General features: G+C 44.8%; 1 protein-coding gene and 1 long non-coding RNA gene across 4 annotated transcripts in view; one reads left to right on the top strand and one right to left on the bottom strand.

Annotated features, from left to right (window-relative positions):
• Positions 1-25,030, bottom strand: part of ATPSCKMT (ATP synthase c subunit lysine N-methyltransferase) — a 207,310-nt gene that overhangs the window by 167,227 nt on the left and 15,053 nt on the right. The gene's annotated exons all lie outside the window — the stretch shown is intronic.
• LOC309347956 overlaps positions 1-25,030 on the top strand; it is a 41,825-nt gene that overhangs the window by 5,693 nt on the left and 11,102 nt on the right. The window contains exons 1-2 of one of the 2 annotated variants that reach the window (XR_014159076.1): positions 20,878-21,305; positions 22,969-23,028. This is a non-coding gene — a long non-coding RNA (uncharacterized lncRNA). Of the gene's footprint in view, positions 1-20,877; positions 21,306-22,968; positions 23,029-25,030 lie in introns of those variants that run through there. The other variant, XR_014159075.1, reaches the window with a different exon arrangement.

Genomic DNA, 25,030 nt, shown 5'->3' with positions numbered 1-25,030 from the left:
TTTATGGTCCCTTGCTCTGTTATTTTATTATATGAACGAAGCGAGAATTTTTCTTTTGATAGCCTTATTCTTGTTCTGTCAATTTGAGAAGGGCTTGAGCAGTTTGCTACTAATGTGTGTGTGTGTGTGTGTGTGCGCGCGTGCGCGCGCGCGTGTGTAGTGAAAATATAATAATTCATTTGGATGTATCTAATTAGTAAAATAAATGGATACGCGCCCTTGAACAAAGTGAGACTGACTCCTGAGTGTACATGGCAATTGGTGTAAGCAGACTTATTTGGCAGACTAAATCGGCCTTTCTTTTGAACAGATAAATAGAGCTGCGTTGTAAAGTTGGTTTTATACGCATATACCTGAGAGTAAGTCTAATTGAACTTAATTCTCCTTTACTTCTCAGTAGATATGCATACGAGTGTATTGCAATAGTGCGATCCTACCCATGTCTACTTGCAAGTAAGCCGCATTGACTTACTGTTTGGAAAGTGTATGTAGGTTCGCACCCTGCTATCCAGTCCAGGTTTAGGAATCCTTCATATCCCACTGAAGCAAGTGGTCAGCTAGCTTTGAAGTCTGATCCTTCCTACTCTTACTCGGAAGTAAGGCCAACTGGTTTCAGCAGTTATACTTTACATGCCTACATGATACTGAACTCGCTACGAGGATTTTTTAAAGGGATTTTTAAAACTAATTTTAGCAAAATTGGCAATAAAAACATAGAAATTCATATATTTTAGAAAGTAAATAATGAAAATACCTATTCGCTCCCTCCAATTGCTTAATCCTTATCAATACCAAAAAAGCAATTTCATTTCACTGATACTTCTAGCCAGTTCGCTTTGTCAGTTTGGTATGATAGAAGACGAAAAGAAAAGAAAAGAAAAGAAAAAGTTTGCATTCCAGCATCAAGTCCTCTAGACCCCCAAACAAACAGGTGCAAAATTAAAACATAGTAAGCTATGCATTAACAAACCCAAGGCTAGAGACAATAAATCAAGGGCCATGTGCAATTTGATACCATTTTTAAAGGTGGAGGCGCTGGGTTAATTTGCACTCAAAGCCATGATTGTCTGTCCTGACTTTTTCATTTTAACTGCTTTCCCCAAATTTTTGAAAAGTTAAAATTCAGAAGGGAAGCAATTCTCCTACCAGCAGGGAAGAGGCCTTGCCAAACAAGCCCCCAAAGAACAAGAATTATTTAGAGCAAAATTAATCTCATATATAAATGGCAGCCAACTTTGCAATCAGATCTGGTTGCTGTGCCTCTAACAGCGGCTGGATCTGCAACCCTCTTTCGTGGAGGTGAGAGGAATTCATCTCAATTTGCTGCAGACGGAACTGCTGTTAAAAGTGCAGGTACAGATGCCCGCTGAAGAGTTGGCATCCTCACACACGATTACGATGAAATATTATGTAGTCTGTGGCCGCAGCATCAGTCCAGATTTGTGGACTGAGTCGCATGCAGGAGCCGTTCAGTGGGCCTTAATTTCTGGTAAAGTATGTTTAAGTTGGAAGCCTTAATTAACAATGCCGTTCAGAATGAATAATCCACTCATTAATTTGCGTTCTAGATCCAGCTTTGGCTCTGCTGTCCCTCACTTTCTCTTCCACCTGCGCGGGGCCTTCGCCTTTCTGGGAGACTTTAAGCAAGTTAATAGGGAAGAATGTTTCGTGGAAATCAATGGATCGCTTCGAAGTTATGCTTTAGCTCCTAGGTGTGTGAAACCCATTCCATCTTTTTGTAGGTTTCATACCATATTTGGTATATGCAAACAATACCGGCAGCAATCCTATTGACTTGTAGGTGAATTTTACGGATCTCAGCGGGATTTGTTTCCGAAAAAACGTCAGCCCCTATCTGGCTGACTTTCACTAGAATTCGAAATTCGGGTGGTGGGGAGAAGATAATCCACAAATGTGGATCTGACACAAATTCCTGAAGCCAAGTGAGTTTTGCCTCGCAGGACAAACCAGATTATGACCAACAGTTTAATCGGAAGTAAGCTTCACAGAGTCCCATGACGTTTACCCTCAGGTTTGTGTGCACAGGATTGCAGTTTAGATGCTGAAGGCCACATTCCACCCCAAAACAAGCATCTTAAGTCTACTTGATACAATTATATAAGAGTTGGACACAACAAGGTTATAATAAACTGGACACGCATGGTTACTGGAAAGTAAACTCCAGTAAGATCAATTGGGATTTACTCTCAAGTAAGCGTGCATAGTATTACAGCCTTAACAATTCTTATATTTGGTGGGCTATTATAACTACTACCGTTATTGTAGTTCAGATATTTATTGAGGAAATAAATGTTTTGATTGAATCTTTTAAAGTAATGTAAGTCTGCGTAACTTTAATAGAGGGCCTGCTAAGCGCCGACGCGCAAAGCTATTCATTTCAAAGTGACGTCTGATCCAAAGTCAATTCGTCTGCTTCGGAGTAAATGGCAGGCGCTAGCCGGTTCAGTAGCCAGCCATCTGCAACCCTGAGCAGAAGGCAAAAAACCCCACAACTTTTTGGGGTAAGGGTTCTTAATCAAGCTCTTACCCAATCAAAGCCAGTGAGATTAATCACTGAGTAAACATGCATAGGATTGCACGCAGGTACTGTTTGCTGAACGCTGAAGCAGGTCGTTGCGAGATCTAAAAGTGTGACACCCTTAGGCTAGTTAGAGCAGGTCTGAACACTTCATGGGAGTGATTCAAGAGATTCATCTCCTTCCATAGCATGGTTTTCGGAAAGATCATGAACGTATGAACCTGTCTTATACCAAGGGTTGATCGAGTTCACTTACTCGCACCACCGGCAGGCGCTTTCCAGGGTCTTCCCATGGGACTGTCGGCTATTGGGGGAGCAGGGGACCTCGGCCCCTAGGAGTAGGCAGGGAGTGGGGGACTGTAGTTCAGGAGGACAGCCCCGCTCTTTCCAGCACCTCGCTTCTATGGAGCCCCAAGAAGAAGGGAGAATTGCGATGCTATCCTTCCTTGGCCTCCGTCCTATGCAACCTTACAAAAGACTCTCATCCTTCTCTAATCGCGGCTCGGTGAATGAAACCTGCTCTAGTTCCAGCAGATAAAAAGCACCCCCCCCGCCCCTGCTTATCTTCTCTGACATCAAGCCACTGGAAGCCGTTTATCTCAGGTGCCTTTAACCTGCGGTTATCAGCCTGCTGGACTCATTTAGGGGAGCTCAGCTCGGTAACCTGAGACAAGGCTCCATTGATTGTCGAGAGCGTCCTTTAGATTCCACCCTCTCTGGGTAAACATCGCCAAGGAGCTGGCCTCGTCCCCCCCCCCAACCGAGCCACTTGCAGCAAGCGACACCTCCCCTCATCCGAGAGGTCGCTGCCTCTTAAAACACCTCGCGACGAATTCCTAAGGACAAAGAGGGGTGCATGGATGTGCGTGTGTGTGAGAGAGATCCAGCAGGTGGGCATTTAGAGCTGCTGCGGGTGTTCTGACACCTGACTGGCAGGTGTTACGTTCATGGGGTCTCCAGCTTACTTCCAAAGGCTGGGGAGGGGGCCCGCAGGTTTGCAAAAGGAGCGTTTGCAGCCAGAAAAAAAGCAAAAATGAGGGCTCCTCCGCATGTTTTGCGCGCGCGTGCTGATGCCAGAGAAGCGGACAATTCTGCAGCCCTGTTACGTATATTGAATCCCAACGGGTCTTGCTAACCCAGGGAGGGAGCTGTAATAGTCAGGATGAACCAAACCCACTGTAGCAGGGTGATGAGGAGGAGGATGATGATGATAACAAATAGTTGAAGCATTTTGGGTACTCACTTATGTGGAACTTTTTGTGTGGGGAGGTTATCTGGGTTGTGAAGGCGTCAAAGTGTCCAGGGCTCTTAACAACTAAATACTTTACGGTTTATTAAAGCAATATAATAATTGCTTGTTTCTTTCTTTCTTTTTTATATCAGCATATCGCTCAAATCCCATTAATCAATACAGCTTTAAAAGGTTTAAAAAGAAAAGGTATGCAAACATTTTAAATAAAATATAGGTGCCTCAGGCATATTAAGCCACGTGTGGGTGAGCTTGTTGTTTATCAGGGAAAAGCTTAAAAATCATTTTAGTGTCTTCTTTTTCACTGCCTTTCACAAGTAACACAACAGAATCTAGGGATCATCAGAGGTATGCGCTTCATTCCGAGAGCCATGGATTAAAATTCGTCCTGGCCGGTTGGCTTCCTCCGATTAATCAGGACATTTAGCTGATTAATCGACCCATTAAAGTGCCCTAACTGTCCAACAGTTGGACTTCACCCCGGAAGGAGCACTTTTCTTCCATTGTCTCCCAGACAGACAGATGACAACTAACCAAAGCATCCGTGGGGGGGGGGGGCGGTGATGGTTTTGTTTTTATTATGTATTTTGTGTTTTTATATTGTACTTTTGTGTTGCGAACCGCCCTAAGATCTCCAGATGAAGAGCGGTATACAAATTTAATAAATGAACAATGGTTTAGAATCCAGTCTTGACGGTGGGCGTTATGGGAGGCGAAGACCCTGCATGGAAGTCGGTGGGACTTAACATCTGCGTTCTCAGGCCGAGCTGCTGCTTCGCTCTAGGGCGCTCCTTTCGTTCTCCGCCAGTCTTCAACGGACTGAAAAAGGAGTTGTTAGGTTCTCTTGAAGCAAGACCCACAGAAGGCGGTGCTGGCGGGGGCTGCCACAAGGGCTGAAGGACCATACTGGTGGCTTTTGTTATTGGGAAGAATCACCATTTTGCTGGAGAAAAGCAGGAGGAAATGTATATTTAAAGCAAACATAATAAGAGGGACATCTCTAACTACGGTATGTGGACGTGCCCTGTCTGCTGCCCACTGAAAACGGAAGCGTTTTTAAAAAGGAAGAAGAAAAGGTGCTTCAGGAATCATGTCAGCCCCGGCATGGCCAGCTCAAGTGCTGCCCCGGGGCGTGTTGGCGGCTGCCCCCGAGCATCTCTGGGAGGTCATTTGACTGAGGGCGGCCTGGACTTGCCCAGTGTAGCTCCAGCTGCATCACTGGTCCCCGCTAGCTCTCCAACCCCTTCAGAGTGAACTTGCTGCAGAGTCCTTTCTGAAGGGCGGGGTACTCCGTGGCCTGTTACTGCATGAGCTCTCGCTGGTGGGTGGAAAGGGGCAGCTCTGAATTGCGGAGCTCAGGCTTCGAAATGCACTTCGTTGTCAGTAGGAAAAGGTTCGTCTGGACTTGAGGGCAAGGCTCTTTTCGCTTTGAACATTCACATTTCTACACTGTTTCATCGATTCGATCTGTGTGGTTTATCGACTTCTGGAGCCCCTCCCAGAGGAATCTGAGGATCGACGGTCTGTCTAGAAAGGGCATAAATAACACCAACCGCAACCGCAACTTGCTGAGGAGCAGATAGGTCGTCCCTGCCCAAACGCCCTCTCCTCCAAAACTACTAATGGCATGCACAGAAATTGCCATCCTATCCACGTCCTATTACTCTTCTCCAAAGGCGGGTCCCCCCCCGCCCTAAAGCGCAGGCACAGTCTCGTCAGTTTCGACGCTTGCCCACTGCAGGTCCTCTCCTTCCTTTCCAGAATGTTCCTCTCCGCATCGTTTGCAGCGGGGATCTTGCCATCGTGCATTGTTAGCTGGCTCGTTCAGTTAGAGCTGACGGAAGTGCCCCCGGGCAAAGGCTGGTGCTGACCGTGGCGAAGGCCTCGCCTGTGCCAGGTGGAAAGGTTCGACGAGCGGGCAGTGCTGTTTACTGCGCAGAATAGGAGCCGATTCCTATGAAGACCCAGCCCCCCCAATAAAATATTTGAGGGGTCCTCTCCCCCCAGTTGATTGGCATTGCCATTCAAATGGTGTGCGTGTGCATAATTATGTGATCAATTATGCGGGATGGAGCTTACCTGCCCCCGCTAATTTATTCAAGTTGGCACCCCTGCTGTCAATGAAGTCTCACCAGCTTCAAGTGGGCGCTCCTAAGCTTTCTTGGAGGCAAGGTTCTCGTGGTGTCCCCGGGCCTTCCTTCCAAGCAAACTCAACCTTAAAATCTCAGTTTTTCGTAGACAAGCGCTAGCAAGAGGGAGAGATCCAGGTTTATTTGCAGCCACTGGTTGGACCGGACTCAATCCCAGCCGTAGACTACCGAAGGGTTAAAAAGAGCGATCCAGACCGCCCCCCCCCCCGCCGGCCAAGTGCTTTGCGCAGAAGTGCCGCGCGCAGCTACGCTCGAGAGGAGGACTATGTCTTTGGGGATGTGCTCCGTCTTGCAAAACTATTTTTCAGGTGGAGTCTGCTGATAGCAGCGTTTGCAGACTCCGAAACGTGATTTTCCGAAAAGCATTTTTCGGCTTGTTCAGGCCCAGTGAGCACGGAGGGGGAGCGAAGATGGGCTCAGTATTTACAGTAGAAATCAAGCATGAAATTGAATGTTAACCATTTCTTTTAACAAATGCAAATCCAATTGAAGCCGCAGAGGGAGGACCCAGTTAGAGGGGAGTTCTCGCGAGAAAGGAAACATAACGTTGACATTTTGCTCATGAGGTTTGAGAAGCGCCGTCCCCAAGAGTAAGTTAAATGTTAAATGGTAGCTCTGAAAAGTCTATTTAAAACTAAGCATAGGATGATCCAGGTCAAACGAAGCTAATTTAACTCCCTTGGACAGACTTTTAACCTCTTGCTCATTGTGACCATAAGCCAAGTTCTGGAAGTCTATCGAGAAACAGGTAGTTGAGATCAGCAGTCATAAGGAAGTTACTTGCAAATAACCAGTTAACTTCCATGGTTTGCAAAAGAAACGCACCCCCACCCCCACCCCTAATAAGTGTGCACAGGATCTAAATTTCTTAAAAAGCGGAGCTGCCTCCTTTATAGTCTCCCTTGGGAGAGCGACCAGCAAGGGTTGGGCTGGGGGCCTGAGTGATGTTTCTAAAAATGTTAGCTCACTTACAGGCTGCCAATATCTCCAGGGCATTTGCTCCCAAAAGCCTCCAGGCCAATCCCTTAGGCAGGGCCTACTCAAGACATTTTGGCAGCTGTGGTGAACCACCAAATGGTGCCTCCCCTCCAGAGAAGAAAGATGGAATGAAGATCACATCGAACAAAGGGAGAATGAAGATAGCTCAGTTGGTTAGAGCACGGTGGCAATAATGCCAAGGTTGCATGTTCAATCCCCTTATGGGACAACTGCATTGCCGGGTGTTAGACTAGAAGATCCTCAGAGTCCCTTCCAACTTTACAATTCTATGATTCTATGATATTCAGTGGGAACTATTGTCCCTGTGGATCCTGCTGCCTGAGGTGGTTGCCTCACCCTGCCTCATGGTTGGGCCGGCCCTGCCCTTAGTGAGGAATAGCCAATATGGTCCTCCAGAGATTGTCAGACTCCAGCATCCCTTAGCTCCAGTGGCCAGGGTTCAGGATCTTGGGAGCTGCAGTCCAAGCACCTCTGATGGACCACAGAGACAGCTCCTCCACCTTAGGGTGAATTAACACCTGACATGCCCTCCAACATTATTTTTGCACCTGTGTGTTGAAGTTTCTCATGAGTGTACATCTTCCATTAAGCACGTGGGAGAAAAGAGAGCAACTAACAATGGAAGCCTAAGTCTGCTTCGACTTCATTCCCAATTGGACTTACTGTGTATAATATTACAGAGTTGGATGGTGGCCCAAATGTTCCATGCTGGAAACAAATGTGTATTCTCACACAAAGCTTAATACCAACATATTTTGTGGTCTATATATCTTATTGAGCAAACATGTGCACTGCCATCACATAATATGGTTTATAATGAAAATGGGGAAAATAATCCCCAGAATGTCCATTTGCATTGCAGATGTTTGTAATGTACAGTAGTGGTTAGAATGTTGGAGACCTGTGAGACCAGAGTTCAAATCCTTACTCGACCATGAAGCTCATGGGGTGACCTTGGACCAGTCACTGCCTCCCAGCCTAATCTACCTCTCATGTTGATTGTTGTGGGTGTTCAAAGAGGATGGTGAGAATCATGTATGCCATCTTGAGCTCCATAGAGAAAAGGATGGGATATAAATGTAATGATTAATAAAACAAATGGTTCTTTTCCACTTTCTGTTCAAAAAGAGGATCAACCCACAATTCAAATCTCATAGTTGAAAACCATGTTCACCCAGGAGAAGTTAACAGCTCGTTACTATTGTTTTTTCACTCTTATCTGTAATATAAGGCTGGGAAATAGCTAGAAGACTGGCTGGGAAATAGCTAGAAGATGTTCTGAAATCATTTTCTCTAATCAGTAACGGGGTGGAAGGAGCCTTTCACAGAATTGTAGAGTTGAAAAGGACTGTGAATGTCATCTAGTCAAACTCCCTGTAATGCAGGGCTGTTTTGTCCAACATGGGGCTTGAACCCACAACCCTGAGATTAAGAGTCTCATGCTGTCTCCAAGGTAGCCCAATGCTCAATGAGTACCATTGATGGAAAGGAGTAATCAAACAGCTCCTTTTCCTACAGCTGCAATCCTACCCACACTTTGAAATAAGCTGCATTGAACAAAAAGGGCCTTGTATAGGTTGGAGCTGCATGTTTCTTCTGGTTTGTCTGACACGCTTTTGAGATCTTCTGTTGCAGCTTTGCTTTGGGTACCTCCTTTATCGGAAAGGAAACAGTGCCCCACAACAAAAGAGGATGCTTTTTCAGGCATGGCACCCCAGTTTAGGACCACCCCTTCAAGAGCTGCCATGTAATCGCAAGATGGGGTCCTCATCCAGACATTAAAAGTCTACTGGGTTACATAGACCAGTCACTGACTCTCAGCTTAACCTTCTTCACAGGGTTGTGGTGAGGATAAACTGGTGAAGAGATAACCATGTATGCCACCTTAAGCTCCATAGAAGAAAGTGGGGGTATTAGTCTAATAATGCCCACTTAATCCCTCCAGCACCAGTTTTCCTTGATGCAGGCACCTTCTTTTGTTCTAGGCTGGTTTTGATTGGCTGTGGTTATTTTTTTATTATTGATTTACAGCTATCAAGGAGGCTGTAGTTAATTGTTTTATTATTGATTTTTATTATGATTATTGATTGCATACCACCTTGCTATCCCCCAAACAATGAAGGATGGTATACAACTGTTTTACGATCTCCTGATGAAATTACAACAAATGGGAGATATTCTGGCATCTGGAATAAGAAGATCCCTTTCATGTTTAAATGAATAAGGAATTTTAAGTATCTCGTAGGGTATGAATATTCTGGAAATAGTAATACTACACAGGGAAAAGGGGGTGGGGAATCGCCTAGATGAAGAAGTTCTTCTATGGTGTCTTTCTCCTCATTAGGTTCTTCCTGATTTTTCTTCACTGCCCTCCGGAGAGCAACAATTCTCTTGCCATCCCAAGCCTGTTAACTGGCGACAGTGAATCACAGTCCACTTTAATTCAATTTGCTTGTCAAATTAGATTGAGCGACAGTGTTAATCTTTTAGATTTACTTCTACAGGTTGGATTTTATCTCCCTGTTCTCACAACTAGGAGATTGGGGGTGGGAGGGTGTTGGCAACCCCCGCCAGGGCTATACCACTTCGGACTGCAGGTGAGGCACTTGTGTTGGAAAGCGACTCCCTGTAGGTAGAAAATAAGCATGTCAGGGAGACTTCTGACCAGATATACTAGTTATGCATCTGCCAGGGAAGGAGACATTCCATCATGTAAGGTTCGAAGTAGAGGTTGACTGCCTCATCTGTAGTTGCTTTGCAGGATGAGGCTTTTCATAATCTTGTGGACCTTAAGCTCTGTTTTGGCAGTGGGGACCACATGGCTGAAGGACATCAGTTGACTGTCAGTGGATCTCTGGCAGTTTACAGATGAACAGAAGCACTTGAGTCAGAGCCAAGGGCCACCCAAGCAGCGATTCTGTTCTCAAAGGAGGACAGATGTCTCTAGGAAGCCTACAAGGGTTGCATGGAGGTAAAAGCCCACCCTTTCTGTGTCCCCTGCTCAGGGCTACAGGGAGGTTCTATCAGGACTGGCAAACTGTTACAGACCTGCCCTTTATTCCACACACGTCTCCAGCTACTAAGCCTTGGAGAGCCCTATCAAAGAGGGCTGACATAGCTGACATAGCCATTAAGGTATTGCCTTAATATAGTTTTAAAGCACGGGTGTCAAACACAAGGCCCGCGGGCTGAATCCGGCCCGCCAGACCTTGTCATGTGGCCTGTGTAGCCGCCGCCGGCCGCCAGCCTTCACCTTTTATTCTTGCTTTTTTTTTTTTTTTACACAAGAAAGCCGCCTCTTCAGGGCATGGGCGGCAGCCTACAAGCCAGAGAACGTCTGCCCTCTAGCGGCGCCGCGGCCCCCGATGAATTTGAGTTTGACACTCCTGTTTTAAAGGAAGACTGCTCTACACGCATGATGTCGCCCCAGGAAGAGGCATTTAGGAGGTGATTTCTCTCTTCCTGCGATGTAATTAATCGGTTTTATGCCCACTCCAAGTTGTGTGAATCAGTCTTCCACGCGGATTAGAATGCACTCAGGCGAAGGTGTTGGAACGCCGGGGAAGGAAGGCCGTCCTTTATTCCTCCTTTAACCCTGGGAGCAGAAGAGGGGTGGCTTTGCTGGCTCTTCCAACGGGGGCTCATCAGATGCCCCCCATGAGCGGGCAAGCCTGCCATTTGCCTCAGTATGGCTCTGCCTCTGCCTGTGGCAGGATCCCTCTACTCACCACTGTGACTTGTAACTGACCATAAACCTATCCTCCAAATTCCCTTTTTGAAAACCAGCCCCGCAACTCAATGAGGAGCCAAGGCCCCGCGGGTAAAGGCCCAGGTGTGCAGAGGTCAATGAATCCGCATTCTGCAGCGCTCGCGCTCGTGCAACCCAGTAACCAGGCTTTGGCTCCATCTGTCTTCGTGACCTGCGCTGGGAAAGGGCGAGGAAGTGCCAAAGCCCTCCTCCCGGCATGCATCTCTTATGGAAGCTTGGGCTCTCCTTTGACACGGGCCTGGGAGGGATTCAGACAGATCCGAGTCCACAGCGCTCAAAGTTCACAACGAAATCTAACATCTCGGCTGAATTGAGAACGGTTTAATGACGTCTAGATTTCCGCACCATTTTGTTATCAGAGTTCTATGGTGTTTTAATCGCAATGCCTTTTGGGGCGCAAGTCAACACTTCCACGTCCTGTCACCCTAACTTGGGAGCGACCTGCGTGGAATCCGGCGAGATTTGCTTGAAGAGACACGCATAGGATCGGGCTGCGCGTCTCAGCGGATTTCGGTGGGAGGCACGGAGACGCTTGTTTCTCTCTTCCACTGAACGCCTCGGCAATTGAAAATGCTCAGCCATGGCTGGATCGTACCCTTCATTTCTCAGCCAGAAGAGTCGTTTGCTTTAAATGATTGCTTCCATCCTAGCGGAGATCGTTGGAGATACTGGGCAAGAAGTCCATCGGAAAGAAGCTCTGTCTCCCCGGAGAAGCAGCCGCTATTAATTCTCCTTTCCTTATCGCTCTTCCTCCTACAGCGGAACCGTTTTCTTTCTCACAATCCCAACTTCCTCGTTTTCCGTTTGAATCAACTTTCGCGTCTTCCCGGGAAGTTCTGTGTTGACATTTCTTGCCCCCTCCCCCCGCCGCCTCCCTCGCGGTCCCCGCCGTGAAATTAGTGGAAAGTAGAAGTTTTTATCAGCCAAAAGAAGTAATAAGTAGCCTGCAAAACAGAGATCTCCCGGTTTATTGCCCCCCGTCGCCTCTGGTATCTGGCGGCAGGAGAAGGAGGCGAAAGCGGCGCTTGGCCTCGCTGGAAACGGCGCGGCATTTAAAGGAGAGGCGTCTCGGGAAATTGACATTCTTGTCCGCCTCCTTTGTCTGATTTCAAAGCAAACAAGAGGCGATTCGGATCCAGCCGAGGCTTCGGGACGCACGCATTTCCCTATCATGTCTCGGCTTTGTTTCGAACCGCGGGGCGTTAATCCCATAAACGCGATTTAATTACCGGGAGGCTAATTGCTAGGCGCAATTGTTTAGCTCATTAGTAACTGACTTGACATCCGCGAACGTGCTCCACCAAGGATGACACGAGCGAAAACTTAAGCACGCGCTTAAATAGTTTTCACGCAGACACTTCGATCCCTGTTTTTTTTTAGAAAAAGAAAAGAAACAATACCTGTTTAAAGCTGCAATCCTATGCAGACTTCTTTGGGGCGCGGGAGGGGGAGCCCCACTGAATCCAAGGGGACGTGCATCCTAGTAAATATGCCTAGGGGGGGTGTGCCTTCAGTGTAGCAGGTTTATGGTCTACTCTAGGGGTGGTGTGATTTCAGTCTTGCCAGGTTTACTTTATTTAATTCTAAAATGGAAACCTCCTTGTCTACCCAGGTGCTTAAATTTTACAAAGCAAAAGCAATTAAGGCCTCCCTAATCTGTGCTAAAGTGTTCCTTAGTGTGTTTTCTTGCTTAAGGTGCAGGAAGACCTGAGAGGACAGAGCTCTTTGCAATAAATCTTACCTGGTTGTAGATGGTCTGCTGGAAATGGTCTTTTTCCCATGCCTTCTGTGCCTTTTGTCCATGTCTGAAGTTTGTTATGGTAAAATACAGTCTCTGAATTCCCCTTAAGATGCACCAGGCTAGCAAGAAACTGCTTGAGTCCTTTATTTTGAAATAAGCTACGCCTAGGATAGCTGCTTCAGGAGTTTCACTATTGCAAACCATCAGAGTTTAAAAAATAAAAATGGAATATAAAAGTGCTTTCCATTATCAAGTGAGCTACAGCACCCCAATCATTTTCAAATAGGCCACCAGGATCAGCACTGCCTTCATGCCCCTCCCTTTCTATGCAGTCCCTTTGCATCTCTTTTTAGTGTGAGACTTGATTTGCCCAGAGACCAGGGCACAGGGGGGCTACACATGGTCAATAGAATCAGGCTGCATGGTTGAATTCAAGCAGCGAGATCCCTTTTCAGGCAGCATCCCATGGTTATAGTGCTTCTCCAGAGAGGTTTTGTGGAATGCAGGCTGGGGAGAAAGGTTCAGCTTAGGCCTAGTTCTTACTGTGGTTTTGCTGGGTCATCACTTCGTACTATAGGTAGAAGGGGACGTGGGTGGTGCTGTGGTCTAAACCACAGAACCTAGGGCTTGCGGATCAGAAGGTCAGCAGTTCAAATCCCCACGATGGAGTGAGCTCCCGTTGCTCTGTCCCAGCTTCTGCCAACCTAGCAGTTCAAAAGCACACCAGTACAAGTAGATAAATAGGTACTGCTGTGAAAGGAAGGTAAACGGCGTTTCCATGCGCTCTGGTTTCCGTCACGGTGTCCCGTTGCACCAGAAGCAGTTTAGTCCTGCTGGCCACATGACCCAAAAAGCTGTCTGTGGACAAACGGTGGCTCCCTCAGTCTGAAAGCGAGATGAGCGCCGCAACTCTATAGTTGCCTTTGACTGGAATTAACCACCCAGGGGTCCTTTACATTTACTTTTTTTTTTTTTACTACAGGTAGGTCTCACACAAATAAATACTCCTCCATAAAAACCCCCAGCTCTGTTTAGAGAACTAGCAAGTAAGCCAAAGCCCATTCATGGAGTGCTAATTTTTATGTGCAGGTGTGTGTGTGTGTGTGTGTGTGTGTGTGTGTGTGTGTGTGTGTATGTAGCCTGAAGTAGATTCCCAGAAATGGGAAAGTAGTTACACCCTAGGCATGGGTTTACCAACCAGGTAAGCCAGACCTTGTACTTCCTCTTTCCCCTCCCATGGTGGTCCCCACCCCAAAGCTTTAAAGCATGCAAATTCTCACTTCATTCTACAATCCCAAGAGAGGATCAGCTGATGCCTTCATTGTATACCTTTAGGCACCAGGTAAAAATGTTCCACTTCAGCCAGGCCTTGGGCTGATTAACATCTTATACCCTTTAAATGTGTTTGTAGGATGGTTTTTTTTGGGGGGGTGTTATTGTTTTGTTCTTATTCTTACTATATATTTTATGTTTTTATCTTGTATTTTTATGCCGTGAACTGCCCTGAGATCTATGGATGAAGGGCTGGATACAAATTTTAACAACAACGATAAAGGTCATAGATTATTTATTTAGCCGCCACAGGCGACACACCACGCCCCCGGGTTGCGCGCCAGCCACGCCTACGCCTGTTCTCCCTTCTGGGGGCTGCAGCATGTTGCTCCGAGACTGCCAGGCAAGCCTCCCTGGGGAGAGCATGCCACAAACAGGGAGCCAATGCAGAAAAGGTCCTAATCTCCTCTTGCCCCCCTCTGGGCCTTTCATGGAGGAAGTGATCTTTGATGTATTGTCATCCTGAGCCATTTAAACTCTGCTCCCCCCCCCCCGCCGTGGTATTGTTTTTGTTTGTTACTATGGGATGTATTGAGGGACGCGGGTGGCGCTGTGGGTTAAACCACAGAGCCTAGGACTTGCCAATCAGAGGGTCGGCGGTTCGAATCCCCATGACGGGGTGAGCTCCCGTTGCTCGGTCCCTGCTCCTGCCAACCTAGCAGTTTGAAAGCATGCCAAAGGTCAAGTAGATAAATAGGTACCGCTCTGGCGGGAAGGTAAACGGCATTTACGTTCGCTGCTCTGGTTCGCCAGAAGCGGCTTAGTCATGCTGGCCACATGACCCGGAAGCTCCCTCGGCCAGTAAAGCGAGATGAGCGCCGCAACCCGAGTCGGTCACGACTGGACCTAATGGTCAGGGGTTTCTTTACCTTTATGGTATGTATTGTGTTTTTATATTGTTAAATAAATAAATTGCTTTCAGTCATGTCAGAGAGGGGCTGTTCCACAGAGGTGAGTTGCCTGGGGTCCATGGCTTCCCTGGCAAGTCTTGTGGTATGGAGCAACAACATGATGTTTAGCAGTGCTATGAGAGCAGCAGCCGAAGTTGTAATATCTGGGCAGTGTTTGCAGAAGGCTACCAAGTGGAGTTTTCCATTTTAAATAAGAGAGATGTTACAGGACCTCTTGGGAGCCTTGCTACCTACGAAAGGAAGCTTTGCTCCTCTGTTACGAGTGTGAAGGACAGGCACTCTGTACTTGCTCCAAGGTACTACTCTGTATTATATAATATTATGATGACGTGTTTCCTCAAGACGCATGGCCAGGGAGGGGGAAAGAGTGGCGTTCAATGCTTGTGGTTAAAGAAGGAAGGGAACTTCAAGGCCTGCAGCCCTGGCAAGTTATCAATCAATCAATCAATCAATCAATTACATTTATATTCTGCCCTTCATCTGATGATCACAGGGCAGTTCACCACATATTTGCCACCCTGTTACACTATTGAGGGGATGCCACAGTGCATAGCCCTACATTTGTATCGGCACATTCCTCCCCCATTTTAAAACAAGGTGCTGATCGGGGTATCTTCCTGGTTTGAATTATATGCCCGGCAAGCTGGTGTTATTTCATCTCTTTGAGAAGGGGGTATCGGCCATTTGACTTTGGAACCTGTTGCTTAATCCAAAGTGTCCCATTTTCGCCTGACCCTTGCAGACTGGGGCTGTGCTTGTGGAGGCATAAATCCTGCTCAGTGGCTCAGTTCATCTGTGTGCTGTGTGCTTATGATGCATCGTAATCAGCCGTGGTATTTATTTACTTCTTTGCTTGTTTGTTTTAAAGGTGGGATGCAAATACTGAAAAACCAACAAGCAGGGTTAGCATTTGTTATAGCTTCACTAACAAATTGTCCTGTTCTCATTTAAGAGTAAGACCTTACATTGTAAAACTCATTTGAAACCAGTGTAACTGTCACAGACACCTTTTCAAGAATAGTGAAAATTGTGGTTTTTCTGAAGGTGCTGAAAATTCTTGGTAGAAATTCAAGCTTTTATGACACAGATTTTGGTCTGAGACCAGCTGGCTCCCACCTAAGCCCTAGGAACTGCAATTTTGTGGAAAACAGTTTATTTTTTTAGCTAAGGCATTTATAGACCACTTAGCATTTCTAAGTGGAGTACATAAAAATAAACCATACAGAGAATAAAACAATGATTATTTTTTTCATAAAACTAAAGAGGAACCCAAATACTGTCTGAAAATGCCTGCTGAAATATTTGCCATGTGCCTGAAGTTCAGCAAAGAGGGGGCCTGTCTAATCTCAGGCCCGCACGGCATGCCTCTGACGCATGGCAGACCACCAACAGAGATTCCCCTAAAAATCTTACGAGATCGGGCAGGGATGTAAGGGATCAGGCAGTCCAAGGTTTTGATTGTTACAGATCCCACACCCCATTACTGAATCACAAGACTTCCGGACTGGGATCACAATACAATTAAATAAACTGGGAAAGTGTTAAAAATGTATACTGAGGGCTCACCCACACTTCTATATAATAATAATAATAATAATAATAATAATAATAATAATAATAATAATTAATAATAATAATAATAATTTGTTTGTTTGTTTGTTTGTTTGTTTATTTCATGATTTCCAGGCACAGGTATTTCTTTTGTTTTTCTTTTGTCCTGCCGCTTTCCCCAGGAAAAGCCTGCTGTTTACTGCTGAATTGGAACAAATGACAATCAGGTTTTTGAGGATTGACGTATGTTCTGTTTCAGCAGTAAGGAGTGGGTTTTCCTGGGGAAAGTGGTGGGACAAAAGAAAACTTATTGAACCTGTGCCTAGAAATTATGGAACAAACCAGGAGAAAGTGTGGCCGAGCCCTGCGCGAAGAAGGCATTATGGGCTGCAGTCATCCAGGGCTTTCCCACTGTTGGCTGCAGAACAACTTGCCCCTCCTGCAACTTACAGTTTATAGCTGAGGACAGGATTGAGCTGTATCTCTGGGCTGCAATCCCAGCTGCTGCATCTTGATTCTCCCTCCCATGTCTTGGATGTGTGGCTCCAGATATTGCAAACACAGCCTGAGTTAACAGCAGATAAGATGCATTTGATTCTGCTTTGGTAGCTGGGTTGACAGAGGAAGAGGATCGCATCCACTCAGCTGAATTGGGCAAACAAGCAAAACCATGAGAGTGTAATCTTCTCTGTTGCAAGTAAATGGTAAAAGAAACTGCAACTCGTTGATTGACATTCTGCAGAGTCAGGCCCTTAAACCACCATGACCCTAGAGATGGTGCAGTTCAAAAATCTCCAGCCTCATCATTAACTACCTATTTAGCACTTGCCGGTATTTGATAGCTGACATGCAATAGCACCAAGCATCTAACTACATTCCATACCTGATATGATATGTAGTATTTTGACCAGATCTGATAGTTAATATACACTAGTTGTATGTAACTGGCAGCATTTGAAATCTGACATGCAAGCATTTGGGGTTTGTCAGGACTTAACTGGGAGCAGCCAAAATCAAACAAACAAAGGGATGCAATCAAGTCTAAAGCGTTCCAGTTTGATTTTTTTGGAATAGTATTTCACATTGAAAGCTTCTCAGCTTTGAATTACTGCCAAAAAAGAACCTAAACAAAAAAACCCAAACCCTTGTTATTGCACTTTGGACAAGTGATAATGCCACATTTCCAAAAGTTAAATTGCAGCGCTGGATTAGGCTTTTTATTTTTAGGGTGTCAACTCTGAAATCACAAAACTGAAGGCTTGATCATAATAGGATCATAATTGCACAGTGATACACATGATAATGTGGAGAAATAACCACAAAAGAGGATGTAGAATGGAAGGAGAATATTGTGTTTATTGCCTTTGAGGCTTTGGGTTGGAATGGGAATATTTCTCAAATGGTACAAACCCATCAGTCTGATTTGTGAAGCTGCAAAACTCCTTCCATTCCAGAACTAATTATCTTTCCCTCCCTTGCCCCAATTTATGTAACCTTTCAATACAACAATTTAAAGACAGGTTTGAACCCTTAAATGAATTCTATAAATAGTTCAAATAAATAAAGGAATGAATTTAATCAGGTCTGCACTACAATAAAGGCATGGTGATTTTCAGTCACTATCATTTAGGCAGGATGCATAAGATTTTAAGAAACATCTAAAATGGGCCAGCTCTTGAAAACGGGTTTAAAAATTTCATCCAATCCATAATGTGGCAGGTGGCTGCTTGGGGGGCAGGTATTGAAGGAGAGTCTCTAGGTAACCTTTATTTTATGTAGAGAATCTAAAAGTGCAGGGTTTGACCTTTGAAGCTGCGATTCTATGCCCATTTACTCGTAGAGCCATATCCACCGTTTATACAGAATAAGGTAGTTGAATTCTGGAGTATTCCACTTCAGACCACAGATACAGAGCTGAACTTTTAAAAATGAAACCTCGCTGCATGTAGAAAATTAGGAGGCAGGGCTTAGTCTAGGTGTCTCCTTGGTGTGCTGGTCAAGGCAAGAGGCATTTTACAGAGGGAAGAAGCATTCAGAAATGTGACCTTCACTTGCAGACTGAGATGGTGTGGCTCAAAATTCTCCAGCCTCAGCTTCTCATCATTAAATTTATAAACAGGTCTGCCTTCTAAATAGACATGAATAGAACAATGAGCAAAGTCTGACACTTTTAAATTCACCTGATATCAGGGGAAGATGAGAAGCACATCCCCCATGTAAGTCTCTCAGTAAAAAAACAATAGAAAGTAAAAATGTTTGCCTGAGTTTCAGATCATGTGAGGCAGGCTTTTGACATGCTTATCCCTTGTTGGAAAAGGAACTTTATATGCAAACTGGTTTTGCCTGCGTAGTTCACCCCAAATCCCCACCCAGATGCTCCGGCTGCACTCATATTTCCCCAAGCAGAAAACCAGCAGTCATTTGCCTAGCTGTGGATTCTGCCCCACTTCTCCACCAGCACAATTGCCAATTGTCTGACAAGGCTCCATGTTGCCCTGGGCTCCCTTGGGAGGAAGGGTGGGAGATGAATTTCATGAATGAATAAATGCATTAAATACATGTGTGCATCCCAGGCTGTGGAGGGCACACACAATTGGGCCAGCACAACTTCATCTGGATTTATTTTGGCAGAAGCTTTTGTGGACTAGAGCCCACCTCACCAGATGCTGAGCTGTAGCCCATGAAAGCTTCTTCCTTAATACACCTGAGACTCCTTGTGTATGTTGCTTCACAAGATAACCAGATTACTCTGTCGGGGTTTTGCCCACTGAGTCCATTGTCAGGGCAGTAGGTCTTCCAGCAGAAACATCATGGCTTGAAATGCCTTCTATTAGCTGCACGCCAGCTGCAATCATATCTGGATGGAGATAGCTTGGCCATAGTCACCCATGCTCTGGCAATCCCTTGCTGAGACTATTGCAATGTGTTTTATGTTGGGCTGCCTTTCAAAGCAGTCTGAAAACCACAAGTTGGTTCAAAACGGAGCCACAAAGTTTGCAGACTGAGACCTCGTATTATAATACGCCACTGATTTATCAGCTGTGTTGGCTCCCAATCTGTTTTCAGGCTCAGTTTAAAGTGCTGTTGTTTCAATCTTGAAGCCCCTTTCCATTTTAGGATTAGGTTACTTGAAAGGGTGCCTTCTCCCACATATGCTCACCCATACGTTCTCTTCAGAAGTCCTGATCTGTCTGCCCCACAGTGGCAGGAAGACACTAGGGAGAGGCCCTCTCCGTGGTGCCATCCTGGCCATTGCATAGCCCCCTCCCCCATGAGGCTCTCCTCCATGGACTTTTCAGCAAATACCTTCTTATTCACCCAGCACTTTTACACAACTTCTTTCTCAGAGTTTCCACTGGGTTCCCGTGACATGTCCTGCCATTGGAAGCCCTGCCCAAGGACTTCTGCTAGTGCAATGGAGCTCTCTCCTCTCCTTCTCCATGTCCCACCCAAATTGGCTCACGGGGTCAGGAGAAACCCACAAAAAGCGCACAGGGAGGAGATGGGAAATCTTTACACTTGGCAAGCTGAAATGCTTGTGCAGACCAAACATGCCACCCATTGTGTTTTATTCTATAATCCAAGCTGCTGGCTTCTTTTATTTCCCCCTTCACTAGAAATGGAAGTTCTTATGCTGCATTTTATTGTCTTTGTATTTTTAACTGTTGTGTTTTTGTACTTGAGTGTCGCCTCTCATTCCAGTCCAGAGAGCATATGTTGATGGACAAATTAAGGGTGGTCTTTTATTAACCTGCTCCCTCAGAGCAAAGATTTCTAGTTGTGCAAAGGGACCTTCCCTTGTCTCTCCCCCCAACCTGCACATGCACCCCAAACCACCAGTTCTTCTCCAGCGGGTTGGGGGAACAACCAGAACAAATTTAGGGGCTGCACAGCAGGAGGAGAAGGGAAGAACATTCAGCTGTGCAAGCAGAAATCCTTGAGCTGATAGAATGATTGCCTTAGCACTATGTTGGATTCCACCCTCAGTAGGAAACAGGACAATCCAAGCCCTGGCCTTGCAGTGGTGGGGCATGGCGGACTGGTGGAGAAATTACTATGCCTGCAGCCCCATCACTCATGTTGGCCCGGTCAGAAGGTAAGTGGGCAGGCAAATAGCTGGCCCATCCTGGAGTTGGCGCATCAATAGGACCCAAATGAAGACTGATGTTGCCAAGTGATGGCAGTGAGGCTGGCTCAGTCATTCCCAACCATGTCCCACTTCAGAGATTTTTGTAGTTGCACCCACACATTCAGCAGGTGGAATGAGAAACTCCAAGCCCAAGAAGTGATGATGGCTGATGGAAGTTTGCAGGGAGCCAATCCACACACCCCAGACTGACACAAAGCGGGTTTGCAGACTAAAGAAGCAAATAAGAAAGATGGAAGGAGTTTCACAAATGCTCAAGTACTGGGTGATGCATGTAGTGTTCTAGTTTTAAAGCCCAGTGTAGGAGGAATCTGAAACCACTGAAAATAAAGATCTCAGGCCCATTAGAATTAAATGGAAAGATTTGCAGACTTCAAACTATGTGGGGGCAACTTCTGGCTTGTGGAGCTTAATAAATGGCACAACTCTATTTTATATTATTTATTTTATTGAAATATTTATAATCTCCTGTGTGAGTTTGTGTCTCCTAATATTTTTAGGTGCACAAGTGTGGAGCTTTGGCTACATGCATAAGGTCTCACCTTTGCATCTTAACACAAATGTAACAATTCCTACCTCTTAACTGAAAGGTCTCTCTCTCTTTTTAACATGCTTTAACCACTCTGATTGTACTACGCCTGATTTATACATCCCAGCAGTGATGTAGTATTGTGATATAGTATTGCCTGAGTACATTGCAATACTGGAGCCACCAGCTGCACATGTCTTTCTGAAATGCTGTCCTGCTGAGAGGGAAGATGGTGTGTGAGTGGGAAGGACCAAGATGACTGACTCCACTTTGAGGCTTCATATCTAGATGCAGACCTCAGTGCTGTGGAACTGTGCACCAGAGGAACCCGCTTTCCCCCAGCCGTAAGAAGGGGCGTGTTAAAAACACACTCTAGAGTGTTAACTAGGTAATTAATTCACGTTCAATTATTTTCATACACACTCTAAGGGGCAAATAATGATATAGTTCACAAATGCTTATACACCTCCTGATGTATCTTTTAGCCATTGCATGCTTGCTGCCTTGCAGCTTAACTCACTCCTTTCTGGTCGATCTGTGAATGCTCTTTTACACAACAACTACTACCAAACATGAACATATACGTGAGAACTGATTATAAGTGTTTCCTGTTCCCAATGCCCAATGGACCTTCAAAAGTGGCCAAGACATTTAGGAGCCTGAACACAATGGACCTATGGTGTTTCCCCATCCTCTGAGAACACAGCATTACTGTGAGTGCGTAGGTAACAGAGGACAGAATCCAGCAGAATGGAATCACAGAATTGTAGAGCTGGAAGGGACCCTGGAGGGTCATCTAGTCCAACCCCCGGCAATGCAGGAATCTCAGTTAAATCATCCAGGACAGATGGCCATCCAATTTCTGTTTAAAAGTCATTCCACTGTCAAACAGCTCTTACTGTCATAAAGTTATTCCTGTTGTTTAGTTGGAACATACCCAACTCGCTCATCCGTTCCTCATAAGGCTTGGTTTCCAGACCCTTGATAGTCTTAGTTGCCCTCCTCTGTACACGCTCCAGCTTGTCAATGTCCTTCTTAAATTGTGCACCCAGAACTGGACACAGTATTCCAGGTGTGGTTTGATCAAGGCAGAATAGAGTGGTACTATTACTTCCATTGATCAAGACACTAGACTTTTGTTGATAGTATTAGCTTTTTTTTGCTGCTGTATCACACATGTTAAGCTTGTGGTCCATCAAGACCCCTAGATCCTTTTTACATGTACTATGGGCAAGCCATCTTATATTTGTTCTCCATCTTATATTTGTGCAGATTTATGTCAAATCTATTTCAGGCGTAGTGACTTAAGCATGTGCCGAACTTCTCTTGTTGCAGTAGATGGGGCTCTTTTAATAGTGAATTATTCCCTTGCTTTGTGTTTTATAGAAATTTCCTTTAAAACACATGCAGCATACCCTGTAAAATTAAAATACGAGATACCTTTCACTCTCCTGAAGTACAATAAATTATGTGCAAAATTAACCTGGTATTTCCTTGGTTACTTATTAATCATAGTTCATTTAACAGAATCAATATTTCTGGGGAAGAAGTAAACACTTACCACACAGCCCCCTCATTTTCCTTTACCTTTACAACCTGATTTTTTTTTTTTAAAAAAGGGGGGGGGAAGCATCTGCCTGGAAACCAAAGGAGAATGAGGAACCGTGCCTGTTATCTTGGGGATATGCAAAGCACATTTTATTTCGCCTTTTATCTCTCCAATTGTATGTTGATCCCATACATATAGATTGATTTTGCACAGGTAGATAATGAAAAGTCAAGGGGGAAAATTTACACAACGGCACTCAGGATCTCAGCTCTCTATTGGTATATAAATTGGTTTATTATTTCATTCTCTTAAAGAGGGCCACTCGCACAGGGGAGCACTTTAAAATATAGCATGTTTAAACATAAATTGATTTACCATTCATACGCCTTTTTTCCCTTTGTAATTTCCACACCATTTTGGGAAGTTAATTTTCAAAGATATTTACATGTAAACATGCTCTTGTTTATTCCTAACTCTCTCATCCATCACCTTCTTCCTATAGTCAAGGCTCTAATGTGAAATATCTGATAGGATGACAACGGCAGCTGCAAGCCCAGAACACGTAAGTGTTTCTCTCTCCATTTGATGATACCTTGCGAGCCGTTCACTGTAATTCACCATAAGTGCTTTGCTTTTAGCCAGCGTAACCTATAGTCGGGGAGGCAATTCCAGTGGAGAGGGAGGGCCTGTATGCTTGGAGCAAAAACAACAACAGAAACCCCAAACAGAAATGAAAGGAAACATTATTAAAAAACATTTTCTGGACATTTGGTGGCACACATTTTGGCTGCTGCAGCTTAAAGCAATTAATTCAGGATACTGACATTAACTCTCTAGCTCATTGACAGCTTGGAGCTGGGACTAAAAATGCTAGTTCTCCAGGGAAAAGAGGCGGCTAGTTGGCTCTTTTTCTGGACTGTTTGCTTATAGGCCCAGAGAGCAATCTTCCTTGCAGAATGAAATGCAAGGACACAAACAATGTCCCAGGGAGAGAATGGGAGATGGGAGTGAACAGTTTGAACTATTTGCTCAGCAGAAGGGCAGCCACAATTGCCGGCCAATGGCTTTCCCATGCATCAGCCAGGGCTTCTTAGCCTCTTTTGTTGTTCTTCTACTTCCTTCGGCCAGATAAGAACACAGCTGCAGAGAGTCCAGCTAACTTTGGGCCTGGCTTTATTCACAGAAGTCTCCATTCATGTTTACTGTATTTATTTGCTGCATAAGTTCCTGTCCTATTTTTTTTGAAATGTAGGTTTCATTTTCCCACACCGAAATGAGAACTATATTCTGTAAAAGAAAAAGAAAAAAAAATTGCAGCTTCTTGTCGTATTTGTGCTACTTCCCATTTCCTTTGCTTTCTTAGAGAGACGGAAAGAGTCACAGAGAGGTTTTAACCAGATCCCCCACTAAAATTGCTTAGTTAGTGTTCCAGCCAAAATTAAGCAATATCAATTTTGTCGATTTTGAGTGAGTAGTACACAGTCTCCGCCATTTACAGTGTTTACCTGGGGCTGGATCAGGCCCATTCTGCAGAACATTTCATGAAATGTGCATAAGACTGCAGGTTTAAGTCCTCAAGATTCTGGTTAATTTTTCTTTGTTTAGTGCTAAAAAAATGTCTGTAGGATAGAAAACACTTTCAATGCCAGTCTACCATACTGAATAGGAATGCAATGGGTTTTCAGCAGTGCCCTATTTTGTGCTTCATTGAAAAAGCGAAGAGATTTCAGAGGTGGTTATATGGCAATCAGATAAAATTCTCCTGAGGAATAATAATCATATGTGGTGTGAAACATGCAGTGTAGGATGTCAAATGGACCCCCTCCTGCTCAGTAATTGCCAGCACATAAAAAACACCCACACAATATCTTATATATGCACACAGACTTTCATAGATCCCTCACATATAATGCTTCCACATATGCAAAATAACTTATCACAGATACATATACATGAGGACACAGGGTTATATAGAAAACACAGGGTTCACATATAGAAAACTGAATTGATTTTGGGGTATTAAAAATGTAAATGTCCCAAGTACACATACAGTGCCACCTGTTTGTGAATGAATGGTATGTGTGCATTTACATATTTTTCCTATGTTAAAAGATTTATATGCCGTTTTTCATGAAAAATGCCACTGCAGTGTGATATGGGCACATTCTTCCACAATAATGCAGAACCAAAAGTAATGAAAGTATCTGTACACCACCCACAATTGGGGAAACCCAACCATTTACATTTATGTAAATGGTTACGTGTGAGTATTATGATAGTTGTTACCATATTTTGCTATTTTCTTTCTGGTATTTTCTTAACCACAATTTAAAATGTAACATGTGAACTGTTTGCACTAGTGGACTTGTGCAAGCGGTCTGACTTCTTTGTTAGCTTTTTATATTTGGTCCAGAACTTCCAGTTCACTGAGTATCTGATTTCTGGTCAGATCTGCATGGAGTGCTTAAATACTAAAGCTACTAATGATCTGTTATGTGGAATGAAAACCAGGGAAATTGCCTTTCATGTAAACCAACATAAGAAGCATTTGTGCTGATTTTTGT

The sequence above is a fragment of the Podarcis erhardii genome, assembly GCF_964252035.2.
Source record: "Podarcis erhardii genome assembly, chromosome: 8".
NCBI lineage: Eukaryota > Metazoa > Chordata > Lepidosauria > Squamata > Lacertidae > Podarcis > Podarcis erhardii.
Note: the sequence above shows the minus strand (reverse complement) of the source record. Positions and strands in the feature narration are given on the sequence as shown.